At 44.1% G+C, this 20,455-nt stretch overlaps 1 protein-coding gene across 3 annotated transcripts in view; it reads left to right on the plus strand.

Moving 5' to 3' along the window:
* MOSPD1 (motile sperm domain containing 1) overlaps window positions 1-20,455 on the plus strand; it is a 67,045-nt gene that overhangs the window by 19,836 nt on the left and 26,754 nt on the right. For 2 of the 3 annotated variants that reach the window (XM_077491652.1, XM_077491577.1), the window contains one exon: window positions 4,716-4,750. The exons of the other annotated variant lie outside the window; for it this stretch is intronic. The gene's annotated coding sequence lies outside the window, so the exon portion shown is untranslated. The remainder of the gene's footprint in view (window positions 1-4,715; window positions 4,751-20,455) is intronic. 3 annotated transcript variants of the gene reach the window in all.

A 20,455-nucleotide genomic window follows, 5' to 3' on the forward strand; every position in this document is an offset into this window, starting at 1 on the left:
GCCCTTGGGTGGTTGGAGGGGGTCTCTGGGTAGTCCCAGGTTAGTAGGAGAGGGCCTTGGGGTGGTTGGTGGAGTAAGAGGGTCTCCAAAGTGGTTGTTGGAGGAGGAGATGGTCCCCAGGTTGTTGTTGGAAGAGGCATGGCCGAACTGGGTAGAGGGGCAATTGCCCCCTGAGCCACTCTGATGCCCCATAAAAGTGGACACACCAATGTACCTGCTCAGCCTCTGCTTGCTAGAGACTTGGCCCCGACACTCTAGTAAAGCCAAAGCTGGTTGCCAGGTAACAGAATGGAGAGGCGTCAGTCCCACATATCTGACATCAGAGCCGGACATGATGGATCTGGAGTCCTTTTCCCTACACAATGACAGCACCAAGGTGTCTGGGAATGGCACGACCAAACTGCTTAGCTTTCCAAATGGCACCGCTCTGGCCTATGGCAGCCTGCTGGGGATGGCTCTGCTCCCCATCTTTGGGGCCATGAGGAGTGTCGGCTGTGCCCGGGGTAAGGTGAGGGGAAGCAGGACTCTGAAATTATATAGCATATGGACTCTCTGGACATTATTAGTAGTTTTGGGTGGTGTTTAACCCTGTGTTGTTTTCCCCCCAGCTTTGGGAGACTGAGGAATGACAGCTCACTATGCTGGGACTTGTAGTGCCCTCGGTCCCCCACAAGGGGCACTACAAGTCCCAGCATAGCAGCCTGCCATGCCTCAATCCCCACAGAGGACAGTACAAGTTCCAACATAGCAGGCTGTCATTCCTCAGTCCCCCACAAGGAGCACTACAAGGCCCAGCATAGCGGGCTTCCATTCCTCAGTGAGGAATGGCAGCCCAATATACTGGGACTTACAGTGCCCTCTGTGGGGCCTGAGGTTTGGCAACCTGCTATGCTGGGACTTGTAGTGCCCTAGACTGTGGGGGACTGAGGAATCCTCAGTCCCCAACATGGGAAACTACAAGTCCCAGCATAGCAGGCTGCCATATCTCAGTCCCCACAGAGGGCACTGTTGGGGACTCTGGAAATTCTGATGGAAAGGGGAGCTCTGGTGACCGCATAGTTCCCATTTACACCAGAGTCCACATCATTCCCAATTACATCAGAATCTGCAGAGTTCTCCCTTACAGTGTAAAGGGGAACTCTGGAGACTCTGATGTAAAGGGGGCTCTGTAAGCCCTGATTTAAGGGGGGCTCTGCAAGCTCTAATTTTAAGAGGGGTACTCTAATGTAAAGAGTAAGTCTGTGGACTCTGATGTAAGGGGAAACATTGGGGATGTAAGGTAGGAATGCTGGGGAGAATATGATTTTAGGGAGAACTCTGGACTCTACATTTAAGGGGCACTCTGGTGTAAGGAGGAACATTGTAGCCTCTGATGTAAAGAGGGACTCTGGGAACCATGACCTATAGGGAAATGCTGGGAATTGTGATGTAAGGGGGGACTATGATGTTAACAGAGGGTTCATCCTGATTGCTGCACGCTATATGCTGTTTTGCAGGTTAGTTACTCCTGACTCTTGCACTCTATACATTTTGGTTGTACATGACATAGCCCACCAGTTTGGGGGGTGCAAACAGGGGCGTACCTAGACTATTTGGCACCCGGGGCGGATCCTATATCTGGCACCCCCCCCCCCCCCCCAGGTGGGCAGTCGGCACACCGCACATTGACATAAAATTACGTCATGTGTAGCGCCTCCACGCTCTGTGGCCTGTGCTGCTGCCAGTGGCATTACTAGGGCTGGTGTCACCTGGTGCAGTAAAACATGGTGTCATCCCCCCAAAAAATATATATTTTCCTGTTTTCTGAAAATGCGCCAAAGATGCAAACTTTTGGTGCATTTTCAGAAAATGCAGAAAAAAATATGCAACCTAAGAAATCTACAGCACTGCATCCATAACTGCTGGTAAAATGTAGGAAGACCCCCTATACATTACACAGCCCCCACACCTCTGGACCCCTTTAGGCCCCTTTCACACTGGGGTGGAGGGTGCGTCGGCAGTAAAATGCCGCTATTTTTAGCGGCGCTTTTCGGCCACTAGCAGGGTGCTTTTACCCCCCACTAGCAGCCGAGAAAGGGTTAAAACCACTGCAAAACGCTGCTACAACGCTTCCCCATTGATTTTAATGGGCAGGAGTGGTGTATACATCACTCCAAAGATGCTGCTAGCAGGACTGCCCTGCCAGCGCACCGTTCCAGTGTGAAAGCCCTCAGGACTTTCACATTGGAGACGCAGAAGTGGCTCTTTCAGTGCGAAAGGGGTCTTACATTGCATAGCCCCCATTGACACCAATGCTGTGGGGGTAATTATAACATCCACTGACATCATTGCTTGGGGTTATTAACAAATGGGCTTATTTTACTCCTGCTCTGCCTTGCTGCAAAAAAAAAAAAAATAATTACATTTACAGCCTATTATGCATCTGTAGAACAGAAATAAAATAAAATTATGGGCGCATTGGAACTACTAAAATAAATACTGTTAAAATGTATGCGTGATATCTGATTTGAAATATTTAAAGGGGTTTTAAACCTTTGCGGTTTTTCACCTTAATGCATCCTATGCATTAAGGTGAAAAAAAAAACAACACACCTGTCAGTCACCGGACCCCCAATCCCCCGTTTACTTACCCGAGCCCCTTCATCTCCTCGGCGGGGACGCGCTGTCCTCCTCTCCACGGAGTCTGGCTTTGATTGGATAGATTGATAGCAGCACAGCCATTGTCTCCCGCTGCTGTCAATCAAATCCAATGATGTGGGTGCTGGGGAGTGGGGACAAGTCATAAACTTGGCGTATGTGGACACCAAATGAATGAATCAAGAGTGAGTCAGTAAAATAACCCCCACGTGAGAGCGCTTCTCCTAGGGCAGTGATGGCAAACCTTGGCACCCCAGATGTTTTGGAACTACATTTCCCATGATGCTCTGGCACTCTGCAATATAGTTGAGCATCATGGGAAATGTAGTTCCAAAACATCTGGGGTGCCAAGGTTCGCCATCACTGTCCTAGGGAGTTATCTAATTCGGGGAGGAGCCACGAGAGCCACTGAGGGACCCCAGAAGATGAGGTTCAGGGTCACTCTGAACAACAAACCTTTAGTACCACTTTAAGAGCTCATTTATACCAGAAGGTGGTGCAGGAAATCCATGTTCTGTATGCGTTTCCCACACTGCATACGTGATCTCCTGCAGGTGTACATATATTTTTCTAAGGACACCTTTAACACAGATCACAATGGCAGTGCTTTTGCCTGCTCCAGATTTCATGGTACCATAGTATCATGCAATTTGGTGCAGTACGCTTTTGAAAAACTAGTGTGTGCGATTCAATGTGATTTCATCCCAGTTAAATGAATGAGTTGAAAATTGCACCGCATGGAGTTGCACAGGAATCCAGAAGGCATTTCTAAAGCCGCATTGGAAAAACAACAAGCAAAATATGGAACAGCATGCAAGTAAAAAGTCCAATCAAAAAATGACACTCAGGTAAAATTTTATTGAAAATGATTGCACTCCAATCACTGAATCACCCTTTAAACTAAAAGCAGTGAGTTAGCACATTAGTCAGTGGTGGACATAGCAGCCTCCCCCCTTCCCCCTTATTAGACCAGGTAAGGGAGGCAGAAACAAACACCCCACAGCAACTGAGGGCAGCGACCACCATGCCAACCCACACCCCCTTATCACAAGCTCACCTCGGAGGACACTGGCAGGGAGGGCAGCTGGCTCAGCTTCAAGTACACCAGGGCAGCAGCTAGCAAGGTCTGGAAAACTGTGCAGGCTTGGTTCGGGAGTGCAGCAGTGGTGGGAGGAGCAAGGAGGAAAGCAAAGAGTAAGACCAGACCATTGCTGCCGAAGCACGGGGGTGATCTGGCTGGAAAAAAAAACGGCCATAGAGAGCTGCCAGGGCTCTCCCCACCCTCTGTAAGTGGTGTCAGTGTCACCCAACCCGGGTGTGGACTGCACCCCCATTAGATACGCCACTGACACCCCCCCAATGTGTGTCACCTGGGGCGGACCGCACCCCCCGCCCCACTGTTGGTACGCCCCTGGGTGCAAATGACTTGCTGACAACCCACCATACGCTACTGATTGTCTCCATAGCATGTCTAAGTTGTGCTCCATTCCTCAGAGACAAATCTTTTTTTTTTTTTTTTTTTTTTTAACAGACTGGGACAAATCTTTAGTCTTTTTTAAAGTCTGCAGGGAAACAGATATTTCTGGGACTATTTCCACTCCTGAGAAATCTTCTAAAGCCTGAAATGCAACAGACATGGAATTGTCGATTTCCTGGGTTCCCTGCAGCTTTCATTTGTTATCACTGCTGACCTCCACCCATTGCAGGATATGGTAGATGTGAAGGTCAGCAGTTGGAGTTTTGGGGGATCCAGGAGACTTTCCCTGTAGATTTTAGCAGATTTCTCTGTATGATCATAAATTGGTTTATAAAAATGTGGTATAATAACATGGTCGCTTGAAGCCTGATTGGGAATTTGACTAGGATGAAAATGATTCCTATAATTCAGCCTTGCTGCTATCCAGCATAAAACAAACATCTATATGGACTAGAATGACTGGTTACACTAGGGATGACTTGTTTGAATATTGTCTGGCATCAGGAATGTAAGCTCTTCCTAATATCTGCAGACTGATTCAGGGATTTTAATAGCCAGAATGCTGCTGATAATTACACTAAATTCCACTGATATTTTACAGGCTGAATCATGGAATGGAATACAGTGTATTAGCAGGTAAGATCCTCTCTTTCTCTGTTTGCTTTAGGAACTGTGGCTTTATGTGTTGTGGCTTTTTTCAAAATTGAAAGCTTTCATGCTAATGCGTGTTGTTTTCCTGCTTTTTGATGTGCACTTCAAACGCGGGTCAGCCGTGTTCCATTGACTTTAAAGCTGAACTCCAGGCACAGCAAGGTTTTTTAAGGGCTCGTTCACATGTGTGACCAGGAGGCGGTAAAACCAGGTGGTTGAGATGCTGTTTTACCACCCCTGACTGCCCAAGTCTGCAAGCGGATGTGCAGCCGCTCAAGGCTAAACACGTGCTGGCCACAGCAAAAATTAAGCAGCATGCTGCGTTACCAAATTCTACCAATGCAAGTCTTATGCTGCGTACACACGATCGAATTGTATGACGTACTTAGTCCGTCATACAATCCTACGGACAATCCTTTCTACTGAACGGACTTGACCACACACGGATACACAAACAGTCTGCCGAAAGCTTGCGCGATGACGTACAGCACGTACGACGGGACTAGAAATAGGAAGTCCAAGACACAGCAAAGCACCCTTTGGGCTCCTTCTGCTGACTTTGCGTTAGTGGAAGTTTGGTTAGAGACGATTCGCGCTTTTCAGACTTCAGCTTAATTCGTCCGTTTTTGTTTTTTTAATTTATTCTCGAATTGGAATATTAATCATAGGATGAGGATGAATAAAGACATTTGTGATAACTCTGTGTGAATATAAGCAGCAAAGCAACTTCACTTTTCTTGCATTATGAAGAAGAAAAGAATGTGCTATATTAAAAAAACACAAAATTAGCAGCATGACGAATATGCTAGCTTCAATACGAACACTAGTTCTACAAGACAGAACGCTTCCGCCCTGTAAATCCTTTCTGGGCATGCGCTATTCTTAGTCCGTCGGACTAGCATACTGACGACCGTATTGTCCGCTGAAACCAAAGTACAACGGAAAGATTGTTGTGCAAACCGAAATTCTTAGTACTCCGGACTGCACGCTGAAAAAGTCCGCTGAAGCCCACACACGAGCAGATTGTCCGTTGAAATGTGTTTCAACGGACTAAGTACGTCATACAGTTCGATCGTGTGTACGCGGCATTAGGGGCCACACTGCGGCCATCCCTCGGCTGCATGCAGTGCACGCAGTTTCATTGTGGAGATGCAGCATTTACGGGGTTTAAATCAGGCAGATATGTTGCCACCTGTAAAATGTTCCACCGTGTAGGGGCATCAAAGATTGACACATGTGAATGAGCCTTAAACCTTTAGATGTAACTTTTTGAAAATATTCCCTTCTTTTCCCTCCAGTGGTCCATGCAAGCTATCAATAAGATCAGTAGGTTGCCTTCTGACAGTCATAAGGCATATTTTTCTTCACTAGTTGACCAATCACTGCAGCCTGCTCATACGTGTCAGCCAGCTGGTCAACTAACTGCTCCTCTGTGTAACACTGACACCACTACATCCACAAGGCAAATAGGAACACTGGGGTTTAGTTACTAAAACTGAAGCATGCAAAACCTGTTAAAGCTCTGTGCAAAAACCAATTAGCTTCCAGGTTTTATTGTCAAAGCTTAAATGAACAAACTGAAGTTGGAAGCTGTACAGAAAAGGAAATTGGTCACTATTGCTGAGGCGGTGACAGAACTTAGGAAGTTGGAAGCTGATTGGTTACTATGCACAGTTGCACCAGATTCTGAGTGTTCCAGTTTTAGTAAAGCTGGCCATAGCTGGTTTGCACCTCGGTCAGTATAAGCAGGGACTATCCGAGATTTGAACCATTTATAAGCAGGCAGATTGCACCTCTGTTGATCAATCAGTCGATTGACTTGCATACAACCAGGCTATCAGATTTTTTAAGCAATTATTGCCAGTGGCTATTAGGGATGAGCTCCGGCGTGTTCGCATGCTCCACGTGCAGAGCCCGCCAGGAAGTCGGCGCAGCGCTGCACTAGTCAGGGGCAGTGAGACATTGCCCGATCTCTGCAGCCGCGCATCGGGAGAATGTCTCACTGCCTGTGATTAGCACAGCGCTGCCCCGACTTCCTGGTGGGCTCTGCACATGGAGTGTGTGAACACGCCGGAGCTCATCCTTAGTGGCTATAGCTGCTAGCAGTAATCGATGTGTGTTCTCCCAGCAGTGACGGCCTCCCAACCAGGGGGAGAACACAATAGGTCTGCAGGAGGGTTTCCCCTATCAACACTGATTGTGTTGATGAGGGAATCTAGCTATTTTCTTTCCTGCAACCTGTTGTTGGAATGAAAATCGCACCATCTATGGCCTGCTTAAATCTCCCCCACTGTGTACTTATAGGAGTTGTGCTTTGCCTTGCTCTGCCAAGACTTTTTTCTTTACTGCCATTGCAAACAGGCAAAGCTGATTATACACTTGTAGATTTCCGAGCAAAGGTTCTTACGAACATTCTTACAAACATGTTGATCTGTACATTCGATAACTTTTCAAATGTCGATTGAAAACACTTCAGGATGTTTTTTAAATGAATAGACTTTCCCAAACAAAAACCACTGCAAGTAATTTATTTGTTTGAGAAAAACTTTGAATCTTGCTTCTTCAAATTTTCTTGTCACTTCAGTCAAAAACTAACATGGATTTGAACATACTAACCATTAGAAAATTCAACAAACGTTTTGGAAGTTTTGGAAGTGTATTCTACAAGTGTATGGTCAGCTTAACCACTTGCTTACTGGGCAATTAAACCCCCCTCAGTCCCAGACCAATTTTCAGCTTTCAGCGCTGATGCACTTTGAATGACAATTGCGCGGGCATACAACACTGTACCCAAATGACATTTTTATCATTTTTTTCCCACAAATAGAGCTTTCTTTTGGTGGTATTTAATCACAGCTGGGAGTTTTATTTTTTGCTAAACAAACAAAAAAAGATGCAAAAAAAAAAAAAAAAAAAATCATGTTTAATAGTTTGTTATAAAATTTTGCAAACAGGTCATTTTTCTCCTTCATTGAAGTGCGCTGATGAGGCGTCACTGATAGGCTGCACTGATAGGCTGCATTGGTGGGCACTGATAGGCATAGTTAAGGCGGCACTAATAGGCACAGATAAGGCGGCACCAATGGGCACAGATAAGGCGGCACTGATGGGCAAAGACGGGCACAGATAAGATGGCACGGATGGGTGGCACAGATGGGTGGCATGGATGGGTGGCACTAAGGGGCACTGATAGGTACCACTGATAGATGGGACTGCTGGGCACTGATAGGTGGCACTGATAGGTGGCTCTGATAGGTGGCACTGATGGGCGGCACTGATGGGCGGCACTGCTGGGCACGGATATGTGGCACTGGGGTGCAGCACCTTTGTTTAGGCAGACTGTGGGCACTGCTGGGTGGCACTGTGGGCACTGCTGGGTGGCACTGACATGGGGGAGACATTGTTTATTTAGGCAGGCAAAGCAGGGGGCAGGTGGGCACTGGCAGGGCTGGCCGTGATCGGGACTGATGTCCCGATCACAGCCGCCGGTGATCGTCTTTTTTTTTTCTCCTCGCGCTGTCAGAGGAGGAATAATAGCCGAATACCGGCTCCGTTATATCACATGATCAGCTGTCATTGGCTGACAGCTGATCACGTGATAAGGGGTCGGGATCGACCTCTTGCACGGATCGGTGATCAGGCGAGTCTCGATCACAGAGCGTGCCGCGCGCGCCCCTCAGGGGGCGCGCAGGGCGCTCGTGCACGGGACTACGTCTATTGACGTCGTCCCGGAAAAGGAGATCCGCGCTGTAGCCATCATTTGGCTATAACGCGGATCTCAAGTGGTTAAAGAGGAAATAAACCCTGATGGTTCCTGGTCGTTCCCTGTAAAGTAAAAGCATAATGGGCTGGTATGCATTGTGACATCACTCACGCGCATGACATCATTGGCGCACTTCAAGGTAAATATCTCCTAAACGGCGCACGTTTAGGAGATATTTCCACTACCTATAGGTAAGCCTTACAGTGCCTTGCAAAAGTATTCACCCCTTTAGCATTTTTCATGTTTTGCTGCTTAACAACTTGGAATTAAAGCGGAGGTCCACCCTAAAGTGGACCTTCTGCTCATTGGAACCCTCCCCCCCTCCGGCGCCACAATTGGCACCTTTCAGGGGTGAAGGGGGTGCAGGTACCTGTACAGTACAGGTATCTGCACCCACATCCGGTGTAGATTCTGCAGAAGGTACGCCCCTTTCCGCAGAATCTACGCCCCTTTCCGAAGGTCTCCCGCTGCCTGCTGGGAAACACACAGATCCCAGAGACAGCGGGGACCATCCTTATTGCGCAGCGCGACTCACGCATGCGCAGTAGGGAACCGGGAAATGAAGCCGAAAGGCTCCACTTCCTGATTCCCATACCCAAGATGGCGGCGGCAGCACCCGAGAGACAATCGAGAGATCTGCTTCGGGTGCCGACATCGCGGGCGCGCTGGGTCATTATTTTAAAAGTCAGCAGCTGCAGTATTTGTAGCTGCTGGCTTTTAAAAAAAAAAAAAACGGCAGACTCCCGCTTTAACATGGATTGTTTGAGGATTTGCATCATATAATTTACAGAACATGACCACAACTTTGAAGATTTTTTTTTTTTAACTGTGAAGCAAACAATAAATAGAACAAAATAACAGAAAAAGTCAATGTGCATAACTATTCACCTGCCCTAAAGTCAATACTTTGTAGAGCCACCTTTCATCACAGTTCCAAGATGCTTTGGATAAGTCTCTATGAGCTTGCCACATCTTACCACTGGGATTTTTGTCCATTCCTCCTTGCAAAACTGCTCCAGCTCCTTCAAGTTGGATTGTTTGTGCTTGTGAATAGCAATCTTTAAGTCTGACCACAAATTTTCTATTGGATTGAAGTCTGGGCTTTGACGAGGCCATTTACCGGTTTCCCCATAAACCACTCCAGAGGCAGCTCTAGGCTTTGTGAGGCCTTAGGCAAATCTTAGACATGAGGGCCCACTCGCACCCAAAATGGGAAAAATAATTCAAGCAATATAAATTAACTGTATAAATCTCAGGCAGTCAGTCCACCCCTGGACAGGGAAACCTAGTGGCGTGCACTGCAGGCCTCACATTAAGGACGGTCCTGGGGACACTGACTTGGGGGCATTCCCTTCCACTCTAACACAGACACACATTAGACAAATTTGCCAGCCGCGGGGCCCCTGGGAGTGCGAGGCCTTAGGCGACTGCCTAATTTGCCTAATTAGAGAGCCGCCTCTGAACCACTCAAGTGTTGCTTTAGCAGTGTGTTTGGGGTCATTGTCCTGCTGGAAGGTAAACCTCTGTCCTAGCCTTAAATCACAGAGCTGTACAGGTTTTGCTAAAAAATATCCCTGTATTTAGCACCATCCATCTTTCCCACAACTCTGACCAGTTTCCCAGTCCCAACTGCTGAAAAACATCACCACAGCACGGGATGGTGTTCTTTGGGTGATGTGTTGTGTTGGGTTTGCGCCAGACATAGCGTTTTCTTTGGACAAAAAGTTCCATTTTAGTCTCATCGGACCAGAGCACCTTCCTCCATACATTCAGGGGGGCCGAATACAAATGCACGCCACACTTCTGATGTTTACTTGTAAAAAATTGTGAACACCATTTATCATTTTCCTTCCACTTCACAATTATGTGTCATTTTGTGTTGGCGTATCACATAAAATCCCAATAAAATACATTTACATTTTTGGCTGTAACATGACAAAATGTGCAAAATTTCAAGGGGTATGAATACTGTACTTTTTCAAGGCACTGTAGTTGCCAGGATACAAACAGCACTGAGCAAGGTAGCAGAAAAGCAGTTTTGTTCCCAGTGCCATATTTATAAGGGCACAAAAGGGGCTACTGCCCTGGGCTCCCTGACAGAAGTGGACAGCTGCTATACAAAAATAATATAAAACAATACAAAAAAAGTATAAAATAATAGTAAATAATAATATAAAATCTATAATAATCAAAACATGACTTTCTTTTATTAAATGTATCTTGGAAAGTAATATTTGGCGAGCCATCATCTGTAAAATGTTTTACTGGCATATTTTATTGTTTTAACCACTGAAAGACTGGGCCTATTTTCCAGACTTGGCCTTTACAAGTTAAAATCATTTTTCCCGCTAGAAAATTACTTAGAACACCCAAACATTATATTTTCTTTTTTCAGACACCCTAGAGAATAAAATGGCGGTTGTTGCAATACTTTATGTCACACTGTATTTGCACAGCAGTCTTACAAGCACAATTGTTTTGGAAAAAATACACTTTTTTGACTTAAAATTAAGACGGCAGTCAAGTTAGCCCAATTTTCTTTTATATTGTGAAAGATAATGTTACGCTGAGTAAATTGATACCCAAAATGTCATGCTTCAAATTGCGCCTGCTCGTGGAATGGTGACAAATTTTTACCCTTAAAAATCTCCATAGGTGACGTTTAAAAGTTTCTACAGGTTATCAGTTTTAAGCTACAGAGGAGATCTCGCACTAGAATTATTGCTCTCGCTCTAACGATCACGGCGATACCTCACATGTGTGGTTTGAACATTGTTTTCATATGCGGGTGCGACTTATGTATGTAAACATACCTTGTAATAGAAAAAAAGCATGACGGACCTTTTTAAATGTGAGATCTGGGGTCAAAAAAGACCTCAGATCTCATATTTACACTAAAATACAATAAAAAAAATAAAATAATAATCTTTTTTTTGCAACAAAAAAATTTCCCTTTTAAGACTGGAGGGTGGAAGTGATGTTTGACGTTGCTTTCGCCCTCCAATGTTATGGAGCTTAGTGGGGGCCATCTTTCCCTCACTCTGCATTCACCAGCCTGTGAGGGGAGAGGACTCGATCGTCTCTGCCACTACCGACAGCTCCGGTAAGCGGCAGAGATGACCGGAGTGCGGCAGGAGGGAGGGGCCCTCTCCCACTCCCCATTAAAATTGATCTTGCGGTGAATCTGCCACAGAGGCCACTTTTATCTCAAAGAGGACCGTCCGCTCTTGAAGAGGATACCGGGGTTATGGCAGCTAGCTGCTGCTATAACAACGGTATTCCTCTTCAAACAGCCGGCGTACAATGATGGCGGGCGGTCCTTAAGTAGTTTAAAAAAATGAATTTTGGCAGCTCAAGCAAACCATATGTAGGGCGCTATGAGTGTGTGTGTGTGTGTGTGTGTGTGTGTGTGTGTGTGTGTGTGTGTGTGTGTGTGTGTGTGTGTTCACGTATGACCTCCAGAATAACATTGTGTCAGGAATTTTAAAAATGTTTGACTGTCATAGACAATATAAACCAACTCAGTGTATGAGGGGCCCTCAGAACCTGCAGTGCTCCAGACCCCCCAAACTCTCACACTGTGAATGCAATACAGAGAGGAAGGGGAAGGTAATCAGAGACTCAAGAAGCTATCCTGCTTTACTCAGCACTGTCCGGATTCTGTAGTTGCTGGGATCCTGACAGTACTGGGCATAGCAGCAGAACAGTGGTATTGGGACTGGCTGCCGATGCTTACACTGTGCTTGTCATACATAGAAAAAAGGGTAGGTGATCAGAGATTCAGGAAGCAGCAACAATGTTTTATTCTGATACAGTTGGAGCTTAAAAATAAAGATATTTTTCATAAAGATACATCCCAGGACAGCTGAACTACTAAAAACAATACACACACAATATTTTCAGTGATTACAGGGGAGTTCTCTGCTTCCCTGTCACCACCTATGCATAGATCCATAGTCCCACCCATACTAGCTCTGACTGGTCACCTTTTCGATACAGGAGGATATGTAGGGTGCCTTGCCAGCCTTTTCTACCAGATGCAGCTATTGGCTATTCTGATGGATAACCAGTGATGATGTCAGAAAGATTAGAACTTTGAAAAATTTGTACGATATGTGGAGTCTAAAAAGGTTCTTCATAATAAGTCAATTTAAGCTTTGCAAATCTTCAGATGATCAGGAATGGCAGTGATTTTCTACGTGCTCCATTCCCACTGCAACACAGCCTGGACGAGCAGTGCATTGAGCTGCAGTAAAATGCAGACATGTGACATTTTTACCACAGCACACAGGTAAACACAACATTTTCACTTTGTGCACTTCAATTAAAATGAAAGAAAATAAAAGAATTTCAAAATCCTACAGAAATGTTTCACAAACCCATGCCAGAAGCAAAACACAAACGCCTGTACACATTTTGGGGCAGGTAGTAACTGAAAACAGCCCTGGGCCTACAGTACATTTCTTCGATGCTTATTTTCTGGTTATCTGTATTTTAGTCAATAGTCTAGTGTAAAACTGCTGAGATAATATCACTTGTAGGATAGGCTACAGTGTATGTGTGTATATCTTTTTTTTTTCTTCTTAGTAGGTAGATAGCAAAACTGTGAATTACAGCAACCATGCAGTACTACAAAGCAGGATGCACACCCTGAATTTGTAATGAGGAAATATGGCTTTTCCTGTGCACATACAATTACAAACACTGCATAAAACACAATTTTTATAGTGCTAACACACATTTATCAGATTATTTACCCAATACTAAAACTGTTACAAATCTGACACACATAGTGTCATGAATGAACTCCCAAAAACCCAGAAGTAGCTAGGGAGCGTATCATGGTGCCAGTGAGGGACCTTGCAGATGTTGGATCTTAAGTGGATCAATATGGAGGTTTAAAAGGCAGGCTCAAGCTTTACATTTCCAAAGCGGAAACGGCACTCCTAGGAGAAGTACAGAGTCCCTTGGAACTTTCATCTGTATCTGTAGACCATCATCACGGTAGAGGAATAGATGAGGCAACTGGATGGATGGCTGAACAGGTGACGGGGGCTGAGACTGGAACCTCTGCAGCTTCCGCAGAAGATCGGGGTAGAATCACCTCATTGTAGAAGAAAATGAACAGCAGGGCGCTGAGGTTAGTATCAAATAAAAATCACTTTATTAAAATAAGCAGCACACTTACATTGAAGTTAGCATGAAAGAGCATGGATAGGGGGCACATGAGACCAAGCAACTGTGATCAGTGTGAGTCTGTAGGCATTACTGAGAAAACAGAGACCAAGGATGCATGCATTTGAAAAAGAGGGCAAAGTCCCTAGAAAGACGTCATGCACACCCCTTTCACGACATCCACCAGGCATTTTGACAGCTGTCATCCTCGTGTGCAGCCTAGAATGCTGCTGTTGATATCCATACTTTGAGCTGGCTGGCTCCCTGTCATCCTCTGTATCTGTTTGCTCAGTGACGCCTACAGCCTTACACTGATCACAGCTGTTTGGTCTCAGGTGTTCCCTAGCCATGCTGATTCATGCTAACCTCAATGTAAGTGTGCTGCTTATTTTAATAAAGTGATTTTTTTTTATACTGACCTGAGTGCCCTGCTGTTCGTCTTCCTCTTCCAGGCTTACATTTACATGCCATTTGCACAGAATTTTTGAATTGCCCAGTTATGTGACAGGTCAATTAAACTTGATCATATATCAAAGACTGTAATATTAATGAAACACTGAATAGGAGGAAACTTTGTCATAATTCTAAGCTAATTTTACCTCCTGCTCCACTTTTATGCATGTCCCCAGGTAGCTTATAAAATCAGGTATTTGGTGGAAAATGAGTCTTACTAAAACTGTAGAGCTGTCACTTGCAGAAGAATATTTTCCGAAGTCTTAAAATAAACCTGTCACTGTAGTAAACACAGACAGAGCAGGCATCTACTTTTTTGTTACCTTCCAGGGTAAGTTGGGGGTTTCAATCTGCAAATACTGACTCTTAGCTATTTTTAGCGGTGCTTTACCGTTGTTTATGCACCATTTTCAGCCGCTAGCTGGGCGCTTTTAACCCCCGCTAACAACCGAAAAAGGGTACAAAAGGCACTGCCCATTGAAATCAATGGGCAGGGGCGCTTTAGGAGCAGTGTATACAACGCTCCTACAGTGCCTCAAAGATGCTGCTTGCAGGACTGCCAGCGCACCGCTTCAGTGTGAAAGCCCTCAAGCTTTTACACTGGAATGAGAGGAGAGGTGCTTTGCAGGCACTTTGTAAAGCCCCTCAGTGTGAATAAAATAAAATAGAAATAAAAAAATAGTCTTCAGATAATGTAATGTGCACTGCTTCTTTTCTGAGTCTCCTGTGACCAGCACACAGCTCCCAGCTACAATTAAATTAGGATCAATTCAGCCAGCCCCTATTCACTGCACACAGGGGCTCCCTGTGTATCTAAATAAACATTTAAAATGCCCCCCCTCACTAAAGAAAATCACACCAGAATGCAACTGTTCATACTGATATAAAATCATCTTACATTCATTAGTTCTACAAACAATTTTAGCTTTTACTGTTTTACAATTACTGGTGTTCTGTTTCCTGATTTTAGGCACTGGTGATGTAACCAGGGCCTCACAACTGCATTATGGGAAGGCTACATCACCATTGCCTTCCCCCTCAGATGTTGTGCACTGTCACATGTTCTAGGAGGCAGACCCAGAGTTTCAGAAAGTAAGGAAGATAGACTTATCTGCTTTTAATGAAAAGGGCCACTGTGATGTAAACAGAGAAGTGTGCAAAGAACAAAAACCCTGCAATTATCTATTGGTATCTGTTTGTAGGTTGCCATTACTAAACATTTCTAAGGGTGCCCTTGTTGTAATTTTAACCACTTCCCCTCTGGAGAAACTTTTTACTTTTTCACACACATGTTATAATCAGCAATTTTGACTATAAAATGACATAAAACCCTGAGAACATTATATATTTTTTGATCGCAGAGGTCTTAGAGAATGAAAAGATGGTACTTGCAGTTTTTTATGTCGCATTTTTGCATATGTTTATTAAATCTAGATTTTCGGATAAACATGCACTAAAATTAATTTTAAAGCCCAAAAACAGAATTTAGTCTTCATTGTTTTGTGCAAAATAAAATATGAGGTTGTGTTGAGCAAACAGATACCAAATCTGTTAATCTTCAATACTGCATGTCCCTGAAAATGGCAAAAAATACAATACTTAAAATGATCAATAGGTGAGACTTTAAATGCCTTTACAGTTCAACAGTTTAGAGTTGACCGTAAATGAGGGACCTAAAATTATTGCCCTCACTTTGGCATGTGCGGTGATATTGTGTAGCGCAATCATTTGTGTTCGTATGTGTGTGTGTGCAGGTACATGGGTGCTTTTAATTTTTTTTTCACATAATTTCATTGCTATAATAAGGGGGCTAACAAACCACCTATATAAAAGCATTGGACAGGTGACCTGTACTCTTTCTAGAGACATCAGGGGCATTATAGACCCATGATGTCTCCCCTGCCCACAGTTAAACAAGCATAGACTATGCTTGATTGGCTGTGCACCCAGCTTTAAAGCCATGATTCTGACAGCTGTGAATCTAGAAACACTCAGAGCATTCCTGTAAGCAATCAGGCAATTCTATAGTGCTATATCACTTTGAACAAATGCTGGGAGGTGGCAGTACAAAACAGAAAAAAGCTTACAGCTGCTACTGCAGCCATGAGCATGTTTCAATATGTTCAAATTTTGAATGTACTAGGTATGTCTAAAATGTTAGACAAGATACGGGTGAAGTTCCCTGTTAACCCTTTTGATGCCAGGCCTTGCGCTCCACTTTAAAACTCGGGTGACGAGACCATACAGCTTTCAGAGTTGGTAAAATACCCCCCAAACCATACATTTACTGAAAGAACATGACCTGTAGAATAAAAAGTAGGTACTACTTATTTTTTTAGTTGCACAGATGTTTATAAAAACAATATTTTTTTTCTAAAAATACACTAAAATCTTTATTAGCACACACAAACACAACATAACTTACAAAATTCTGCTAAATTTCTACTAAGGCCTTGTTCACATGGGGTGTACTAATGCATAAACCCATGTAGGGCTGTGTTTACCAAGTTATTGTTGGCCAGATATTGAGCTGGGTCTCAGTTCTCCAGTGAGAATCCCCTCCCTTTCCCAAGGGAAAAAAATGTAACCGTCTGTTGGCGGTATTACTGGATTTTGCTGTCTGCCTTGTCTGCTGCTTTGCCATTCGTTCGGCTCCCAGGGGATACTGCCATATTCATGGTGGCATTCTTGGGTTTGAAATTAGAGGAATCCCTTCTTTCCTTTTTCTTTATGGAGGAAAAACAATGCAAGTTCATATTAAGTGACTCAATGTAATCTGCTGGTGATAATTATTCACTGCTAGCCTGTCTCAGAATTATTTTAATTAGGTTTACTGCCAAGATATTTTCAGAATGTACCTAAAACAATGGAGACATCTGCTTAAAAAAAATACTATTTTCCAGAAGCTCAGAAGATAACAACTGACATAACAAATGACACGCAGGTCCTTTGAACAATACAGCTGCAGCAGAGTAGTAGGACATCCTTGTAAACATAGGAGGAGTAGAATATACTTATTTATATGGCAGTACAGTGACAAAAGAATAACAACCACATTTATATAATATAATCCTCCGTCACATCACCCCTTATTGTGTTTGCAGCCATTCTACCAGCACAGAGCAGAATCAGAATATAATACATAAGCGAAATGTTACAAACATCTGTTTCTATCACCAGTCTATTTCTTATTCATGTGTTTATTTCCATCTACTTTTGTAAGTCTCAGTAGTCTGTGGTTCTATTGTGTTGTACTGCAGTATGTTACGTTTAGATGCCCAGAACAAACCTAAACTGTAGGTACCTGTGACCGCTTTCTCCTCTTCCCCTGCAAACTTCTTATCGCCCAAATATTTGTCGACTCTCTCACTAAAATGAATCTGTGCAATAAAGGTCTCCCTGCAGAGAAGACATTGAATAGTCCTCTCTCCTGCTGCCTGCACCACTGAGCTCTGCAGTAGTGAAAAGAAACCACCATCTGAAGATCCTGCAGGCTCTGACACAAGTGTTACTAAACCCACAACAATAAAATCAGTCTGTATATGCAGTAAAGCATGTTTGTATACTAACTTTGGAACCTAAGAGGTTAATCCTCTGCATTATGTAAAAAGACTGTTTGATCCTATCTTCTCTGATACTCCCCTTCTTCCACTGTCCCCAATCCATCACCAGATAGAACAACGCCTTTGGGGTCACTCTGCGCATGCTCAGTTTGGTGTGTATTGCTAGAGTTTTTTTCTCATGGGAGAGTGCATGTGATCAGCACAGGGCCAATTAGCGCTGTCCAGAGAGAAGGTCAGGGGTCCTGCAGCCTCATATGACAGTTAGAGTAGAATGAAAACTCCTCCTACGAGCTTTAAAGTGGATGTAAACCCGATTTTTTTTAATTTTGTTTTTGATGTCATAATGTAGAATATAAGATTTCCTATCATTTGAGCCCAGTCTTGCCAAAAAGAGTTAATTCAGCTCTGAGCAATCCTCTTTTATTGTTCAGTGATAAATCTTGACAAACAGAGGAAAACTTTGTCAAATCCTCCCTCTTGCTGTGAGTGACAGGTGATTTACATATATCTCGTGCACTAGCCTAAGAGAGATGCATTATTTTTTAATTCCTTCCCACTCCTTTCTTCTGCTGCTCTGCAAGGATTGGCTGTTCCACACCTCAGCATTATTGGGCATACTGAAGTCATGTGGGGACTTTTCTGAGTTTTGACTGGATGTTAGTGATCATAGCAGAAGTTCAGTGTAAGAAATACACAGGAGAAAATGCATATTGATAAGGGGAGTGTAGAGGTGGAAGGGAAGTCTACTGACATCACGACTCCACCCACTGAACCCTGGAAAACAGGCCCACCCACAAAATCTGCAGTTTTTCAGGTCTCATAGCAGACAGAGGGGAGACTTTTGACAGATAAGTATATATGCAGGAGGCATGTATATCCTTCTAGAAAACCAATATTGCAGTAGTTTAGAAAGAATGAGAGTGGGTTTACATCCACTTTAACCAGGCACTGACAGAAGTCACAAGACTGCTATATACTGCTGAAGAGAAAAGGCATTTAGCAGTTTATATTTATTAATATATATTAATTGCATTTTCCTGTTCTGTGTACTGTGGGAGACCAGATTTAATGAATGCATGGTCCTGGGTTTAGTAACACTTTAAGGAAGCATCTGGTTTCTCTTCTTCTACCCCCCTACATCAACTGATTTGATGCACTGATCCGTTTGCTACTATTGTCTCCTGTATAGATGTAGGCTGAAGGAACTACAATGTGCATTGAGGAATTTGACACTCCCAGAAGTTAATGTTCATTACATGGATACATTTTAGTGACAGATTTGGTTAACCAGTTCCTCCCTATAATCTTCCCTTTGATGAATACCTGACATCTGACCTAACAATGAAACCCTTTTAGTACACCTGTCATAAGAGACATATGGAGGCTGTCATTACACACTTCCTTCTACAACAGGGGTGCCTGACATTTTGAAGAGCGAGGGCCACTTAAGCGACTTGTTAACCGGTCGCGGGCCACAATGAGCAGAGCAGTTGGATAACAGGTCCATGCAGAGTGGACACGGACACAGCCCACTCTACTCTATGGGTCCTCCGATCCGATCCACCCTAACGGAAGGAGATTGATCCCCTCTGTTTTTTTTTTTTGTTTTTTTAGCAAATCAGATTGGTGGTAGGCGGGTGTAAAAGGACACAAATCTGTTTACATCTGCCGTTTCATAGAGGTGAATGGAGGGTTTGATTGAGTTGGACCGATTGTGTGAAAGGGGCCTTTCACACTAATGCAGCGCAGTGCACCTGTGTCTTTCCTGCGGGTTAGCTAAACTTTGCCATAGACCTCTATTATATCCTGCAGGTTTGGTGCACTTTCTGAAAGCTCACCAAACCCGCAGGTAATAACAGAAGTCTATGGCTCAGTGCAGGTAACCTGAAGGTGCACTGCACCTGCGGATCAATTTGAAAGCAGCCCGGTAACCACTGCGCAGATATGCCCATATATACACTGCAATTCTAGTAATAAACTGACCTTTAATAACAGTCTTCCATTCAGGTATTGCCTGCTGTCCCCGGCAGAGTGCATTTGGTATCACTCCACCTGTGGCAAGAGACAGCACAGTACAGGAAGCATCAGCTTATACAGCTCTGCTCCACAGATGCTTGCTTTGCCGGCTTCATTAACAACACAGATGCTCTGGGATGGCGGGTCTGCAACCCATGATCTGGGCTTGCCAATCTGCCATCCCACAGAAGGAGGTTGCGGGCCACATCAGAGGGCTCCGCGGGCCACATGTTGCCCCCAGGCCACTGGTTGGGCACCCATGTTCTACAATGAATGAATGAATGGAAGGTCTTTCAACGTGTCCAGGCTTTACTGGGACAGAACTTTAAAAATACATTACCATTTATAAATCATTTAAATTATAATCTGGTTTCAGTCTGTTAGGTGATGATGACCCTTCTGTGCTTCCATATAAGGAGCTCTGCTTAAGTGGTGAGAGATATTCCACTTTTATTGAAAAAAATATCTTTAAAGAAATTCATCTCTTTGAAATGATGTGCCACAGTCACAGAATTCCGTACACCAACCGGTAGTGAGCATAGGATTATGGCCTGCAGACAGAAACGATTCTAGGCCAGGATTGCTCATGTTATTAAACCCTGACTCCAAACTTTTATCTTTTGTTTTGGATGGTATAGGTAAGAATTAGAACCTGTCTTAGGCCGCGTACACACGGCGGACTATCCGTCCAACTAAGTCCGTCAGACAATCCGACAGACA

Source organism: Lithobates pipiens, unplaced genomic scaffold (genome assembly GCF_037356315.1).
Source record: "Lithobates pipiens isolate NorthernLeopardFrog02 unplaced genomic scaffold, aLitPip1_a1.2 Scaffold_1, whole genome shotgun sequence".
Taxonomy (NCBI): domain Eukaryota; kingdom Metazoa; phylum Chordata; class Amphibia; order Anura; family Ranidae; genus Lithobates; species Lithobates pipiens.